Here is a 6,925-nt window from a genome sequence, read left to right on the forward strand (position 1 = left end):
CAGGCAGTAATGTGAGTGATGGGGAGCAGCTGTAAACACAGATGAAGCTTTGCGGGCCTGTTCACCTCCTGCGGGGTAGCCCAGTTCCTAACAGGCCATGGACCAGTACCAGTCCACAATCTGGGGTCTGGGGACCTCTGGTTTAGAGGGTAAAGGAATTTGAGTTCGGATGTTATCTCTGCTAATGATAACCCCACTGCCATTGTTGAGTGGGTGCTAGGAGCCAGGCATTGTAACGGGAAGCTTTGCATTTGTTGCTTTGATTTTCAACAACTATCCATAAATTCTATAGGAATTTCCCTTTTGACGGTAAAATACCCAAGGCTCATTAAGGCAAGCTCGTGACCCAAAGTCATGCTGCTAGTAAATGGCAGTGCAGAGTTCTATATTGTTTCTATCTGACCTGGCAGTTTTGTGCTGACGACATCCAGTGACCTTGTCTTCATTTGCTAGGACCACTGTAACAAAGTAGCACAATCTGGATGGCTTAAACAACAGAAATTTATTTCCCAGTTCTGGAATTTGGAAGTCCAAGATCACTGTGTCAGCAGGATTGGTTCCTTCCGAAGGCGGTGAGGGAAGGGTGTGTTCCAGGCCTCCCTCCTAGCTCCCGGTGGTTTGCAGATAATCATCAAATATGCATCACGCTGATCTCTGCTGTCATATTCACATGGCATTCTTCCTGTGTGCCTGTCTGTGTGTCCGTCTGTGTGTACACATTTCCCATTTGATATGGACACAGTCATATCCGATTAGGCGCCACTCTAATGACCTCATTGTGACTCGATCACCTGCCAAAACCCTCTTTCCAAACAAGGGCACATTTACAGACCCTGGGGGTAAGAACTTCAACATTTTCGGTGATAGGGACACATTTCAATTCATTACAGACCTCAAGATCTAGTTTGTATCTTAAAGGCAAGAGAAATGCACTTGTTTGCAGGTGTGTATTGCCTTTCCCCATTAATCCCAGAGCTGGAGATTGATATCAGTACCCAAACCCTGGGCAGAGGGATAAAAGGGGCTTTTGTGTTTCTCTTCCTGCCCGTTTAGTCTTCCTATCTCTTATCACTACATCCTATGCCTTTAGGCTGTCTCAGCCTCCTCAGATTCTAGAGAGAGGAAGCTGTCAAATCCTCCTAGATCTCTTGCCCTCTACCCCCTGCTTTGTGATCCAAATCCTGCTTATACTCAGCATGGCTGCAGAGGCCTCTAATTGGGGGTGGGAGTGTGGGAGTGAGGAGTGGCAGAGGGGTGGTCTGCAGCACATTGATGAGGCTTCCTAGGAAGGAAGTGGCTTCTGGGCACAGTCCAGGAGTCAGAAAATCTCTGCGGCCATCGCTTTACTTGCTTCTCTCTCACTTTACCAGAGGTGAGTCCGTCAATAGAAATACACCCTACCATCTGTTAACTTTATACTGCCAGCCAGGCCCTGTTCTAGGAACTTTATATATAAGATCTCACTTTATTTTCATTATAATCAACACCTGTACAATGTTTTATAATTTGTGAAGCATTTTTTCATCTGACCTTTGCTACATTCTTTTGAGAGAAGGAAATCAATTTTATTTCCATTTTGTGGATGAACAACTGACTTGCTTGATGCCACACTACATACGATGTAGCTACTGCCTACCAGGTTCACAGATGCAGCCAGGTTCTCCAGGGGAGCAGCTAAAGGCCGTTTTCCAGAGGGGAATTTTTTTTTTTTTTTTTTTTTTTGAGACAGAGTTTCACTCTTGTTGCCCAGGCTGGAGTGAAATGGCACAATCTTGGCTCACCACAACTTCTGCCTCCCGGATTCAAGCAATTCTCCTGCCTCAGCCTCCTGAGTAGCTGGGATTACAGTCATGCGCCACCATGCCCAGCTAATTTTTGTATTTTTAGTAGAGATGGGGTTTCTCCATTTTGGTCAGGCTGGTCTCGAACTCCCGACCTCAGGTGATCCGCCCGCCTTGGCCTCCCAAAGTGCTGGGATTACAGGCGTGAGCCAATGCACCGGGCCCAGAGGAGATGTTTTATTCCCACCTACTGTTGATAATCTTTTAGAACCTGCCTCCTTCAAAGGCCCATGTGGAAGGCAGCCATGTCTTGGATCTCTACTCCATGCTGAAATTAATATAAATGAGCCTCTCTCTCTCACTCATCGTGCAGGCACACACAAGCCTTGTGATCTTGCTTTTGGAAAGAAACCATGGCTTTACTTTGATAGAGTTGAGGGGTTAGTGTGTACCACCCACTGGTTCCCAAGAGACAAACCCAAGGGAAGGTGGCAAAACTTAATAGCTGATTACATTGTTCTTCCATTTATTCCTTACAAGCATCCTTTGTGCCTCGTGTAAGTCTTCTCATCTTTTTATAGAAGAAAATTAAGACTCAGAGAAGCTAGATAACTAGCCCCAGGTCACAAAGTAATAGTAAGGGGCGGAGTCAGAATTTGAACTCAGACCTGTGAGTTCAAACCCCTGATGCAATCATTATCCCTAGCCAGAGTTTTTGCTGAAGTCTTTGTTACGTATTCTTTGGGAAGCATGGCTCAGCACACAGTAGGTGCTCTATAAAGAATGATGATGTTTGTATTTGTCGTTTATTGCTCCATAACAACCCCCAAACTTAGCATCTGATAACAATGCACATATATTATGTCACAGTTTCCATGGGCCAGGCATCCAGATAAGATTTAACTGAGTGGTTCTAGCTTAGGATATCTCCTATAGTTGCCGTCAAGCTGTCAGCCAGGCTTGTGGTCACCCGGGGCTGGAGGATCTGCTTCCAAGCTCACTCATGGGGTAGTTAGTAGGACTCAGCTCCTCAGAGGCTGTGGACTGCATACCTCATCACGTGGGTCTCTCCACAGGCTTCCTGAATGTCCTCACAGCATGGCAGCTGGCCTCATCTAGAGCAAGCAATTTGAGAGACAGCCCAAGATGGAAGAAGCTGCAGTCTTTTATTATCTAATCTCAGATGTGACCGACTGTCACTTCTGCCGTCTTTTATTGGTCACACAGACCAGCCCTGGTACAATGTGGGAGGAGCCTACACAAGGGGGTGAATACCAAAGGGTGGAGTCACTGGGAGCCGTCTTGCAGGCTGGCTACTGAAGTAGACCAAAATACTTCACCCCAAAATATACTTCTTTGACGTATTTTGAGATGGCAGTTCAGAGAGCCTGCACACAGAAGTGGCCCTGCAAAGCTGTCTTTTGCCGGGGAGATTGGCATCTGTAGAGAATCTGCATTGAGGCGGCCAGGCTTTCCCTGAAGCTTTCTCTTGTCCTTATCTAGAAAAGATTAACAGAGAGCCTGACACCTTAAATATCTGAAAGATACATTTACCATCTATTCTCCCTGCAGGCTGCTAAATGTGAGGTTTCATCCATGTAACAAGACCACTTTTGCTAGCCAGGTATCCTCTTCTCTCTCTCTCCCACAACCTGTCTTGCCACCATAACCCAATTTACCACCATCATCTGTTTTTGTCTATACTCTGAGCCCCCATTCTTCTGTAATCCCAAGATGGTGTGTAAGATTCTGTACCCCACTGGGGCGTGGGGGCAATCACTCTGTGGTTCTCACCCATGCATGTTAATAAATTTGTGTGCCATTTCTCCTATTAATCTGCCTTTTGTCAGTTTATTTTTCAGCGAACCTTCAGAGGGCAAAGGGAAAGTTTTCTGTTGGCCTCCACTACCATAATTTGTCTATTTATTTTTACATTTTTCAGATAAATTCTCATATCTTATTTCATTTTTAAAAACTTTTTTCTGGCATGAATTTACCTTGTTTTCCCAGTATATCAAAAGCCTTTCAAGGGAAAAGAATCTCACATTTATTGATTCTTTGCTCCTACCCCACTATCTTCCCAACCCATGTCAGTAAACAAAACAAAATGAAATTAAATGAAGCTTTTATGGTTTTGGAAACAGTGTTCATTGCACTAATCATGTAGGCTGCTTTACCTTCTGGGCCTCAATTTTTTCCCTCTATAAAATGGGGTGCAGAGGAAAGAAGGTTGGACCAGATATTCTCACAGGGCCCTTCTGAGACAGGAATAATATAGTATAGTTGCAGTAGAATAGAACATTCCAGGCAGCAGTTTCACATGACCAGCAAAAGGAAACTTGAAATAGCTACAGAAGCCAAGGACTAAGACCTTGAAAAACCAGCCTGTGGACCAAGCTGGCTAAGACCAGCTGGACCCAACATGGAGCTGGATTTTACCTGGGTTTCTCCTAGGAAGTCATTATATGTGCATTAAAACACTAAGTCCACCAGTGCCATGAAAGTTCCGGGAAGCCCCATATTTGGTATAAAAATGGATGGCACTGCCGTTCTGAGAAATTTCCACCTTTTTCCAGGAATTTTCATGAATGTTCCACCCCTTGGTTAAAGAAACCCATAAGGGTAGCAGCCCCAAACCCCCTTGCGTGTGACTCTTGAGTAGGCCTGCACTCCCCTGAGTGTGTACGTTTTGCTTCGCAGTATATCTCCATGCTTTCACGATTTTCTGACTCATCGTTGAATTCCTTCTCACGATAGCGTCAAGAGCCTGGACACTGGCTGGGGTTGAAGTGCTCTGGAGTTTGGGGATCTCTCCCAGCCTAACAGTATCATTTCCAGCTGCAACTTTTTTTTCTAAAGTGGAAGGGACCATCTCCACTTGACATATACAGAAACAAAGGCAGAGACTTGAGGGGTTAATTACAACATTACCAGGGCAGTCTGTGGCAAAGCCATGAACAGAACTATGTTTTCAGGACTGCTGGGCCAATGTGCCTTCTCCTATTTTTGCTGCCTACATTTGGGACTGGTGAAAAGCTGGGCCAGCCTCTGGTCACTGTATCTGTTGTCTTAGTAGTGTTGTTATTATTACTACTAGTACTACTAGTTCTACTATATTATTACTGCGGCCATTCATTTAGCACCTAATTGCGACACCCATTTGCAGAGTTTCTGTTGTTCATGAGTCACAAAAATCCTATGAAATAGAAATTATTTCCATTTAACAGAAGACAAGCCCTAGGCAAATTTTTACCTGAATGATTGGCCTTAAGTCACCAAGGAGTGAGTAGAAAGAGTCTGAAATTTGAAAGCTGCATTGAGAGCAAACAGAAGCAGAAGGCACTGAATTCAGATGACTTCATCCTAGCCACCTAAAATGTCTGGCAAGGCAGCTGCACCCTAAGCAGCTGCCAGCCCCCTGTACTGAAGGGACCTCCAGGGACACCTGTGTGGAGGGTGACCTTGACACAATAGCTATCTGACTGCGTCTTGAGCAGGTGGCCTGCTATGCTCTGAGCCAAGAACAAGACGGGGATAAAAATTGCAACATGTTTGCTCTACATAACGCTGTGGTGCCCTTGACTTCCAGGCTGCAGAAGCACCCATCAATGTGATGGGGCTGGAAGAGAAGTGAAGACTTGGAATGACTATCCCAGTAGCAGCCTGGCACATCCCCGAGTCTGCCTTAGAATGCCAGATAGCTTTCTGCCACTTTCTTGCAGAACCAAGCCTCCTTTTTCCCCCATGTTAGGGAATTCACCTGCCTTTTCCTGGGTTTGGGCTACCCGTAGTCCACTGTCAACTCCAAACTCTAGTCTCTGTTACCTTCCAGTTCACCATGATCTTGCCTAACCCCTTAATGTATTGTAGGCCTTAGTAGCAGTCCTGAAACTTCTCAAAGAAGCTCCTTACTTTTCCTGGGACAAGAGAGCCCAGACTACAGAGGCCTGCTGATTCACTTTAAAAATCGCTAGGGGTAGGAAGGAGAAAACTACTTTTTTATGCTTTGGAGTTTCTTCTAGCAAGGAGAAGGTGGCAAAATTTAATAGCTCTTTATGTTATTCTTCCATTTATTCCTTACAAGCATCCTTTGTGCCTGGTATAAGTCTTCCAATCTTTTATAGAAGAAAAGTAAGACTCAGAGAAGTTAGATAACTAGCTCCAGGTCACACAGTAATAGTAAGGGGCAGAGTCAGAATTTGAACTCAGACCTGTGTAACCTGAGCCATAGGCTGTGGGCCTGACAATGGTGAGCACCTACCATCTGCTGGACTGTATCTTTTTATAGATGCTTTCTGGATGTTGTCCAGTTTTAAGCCTCACCACAATCCTGTGAGATAGGTCTCATTGAGTCACTTTATGGATTGTAAAACTGGCTCAGTAAGGTCAAATAACTTGCCCAAGGACAAAGAGTTAGATGTGGCAGGAACTAAGTAGAGTTCAGAATACCCCTGTGAGGTCTTCCTTCCTCCAGGGCCAACAGGAAACCTAAGCTCCAGGTGCTCCCAATTAGATTGACCTAACTGATACCTGGTTCTCCCTTGAGAACCCTGTTTCCCTGCAGTTCTCTCAAGTGGTGGCTGCCTTCTATCCAATGACCCTTACCTACAGGGCCTGGTGTAAGGTAGGTGTCCTCCTAGCTCCTTATTGCTGCATTCAGACCATCTGCCTCCTTCTTCACTAACTGCTCCAAACCAAGCTTGAACTGCAAGTCACAGACCCCCTCCCCCTTCTTATCACAATCAACTACTGCTCTCCAGACCCTCCCTGTAATTCCTTGAAGAGTAGGACCTGGCTCATTGTCACCCTCTCCTGAAACCACTTTTGCAAAAATTACAACAGTGCGACAATTATGACAGTGAAATAGATCTAATCTAACCAATTCCATCTTGCCTTTAACCTCCAAGCTGTCCTTGGTCATTCCTGAGTGTGAGCCAAGCTAACTTTGGGAGAAACTTAGTTTATACTTTAAATGATAATAGCCCTTCCCAAAACTAAACTACCTTTGTAAAACTAGTGAGCCTTTCACTAGTTTTTTTTTTTTCACTACTTTAATCAGGTTAGGAGGATGAGAGGGGTCTGAATTCTGCTAAAATGTAAGCATAGTTAACCAATAACTAGCCATTGTTCTGGGGGTCACGAGA

Source organism: Pan troglodytes, chromosome 11 (genome assembly GCF_028858775.2).
Source record: "Pan troglodytes isolate AG18354 chromosome 11, NHGRI_mPanTro3-v2.0_pri, whole genome shotgun sequence".
Lineage (NCBI taxonomy): Eukaryota > Metazoa > Chordata > Mammalia > Primates > Hominidae > Pan > Pan troglodytes.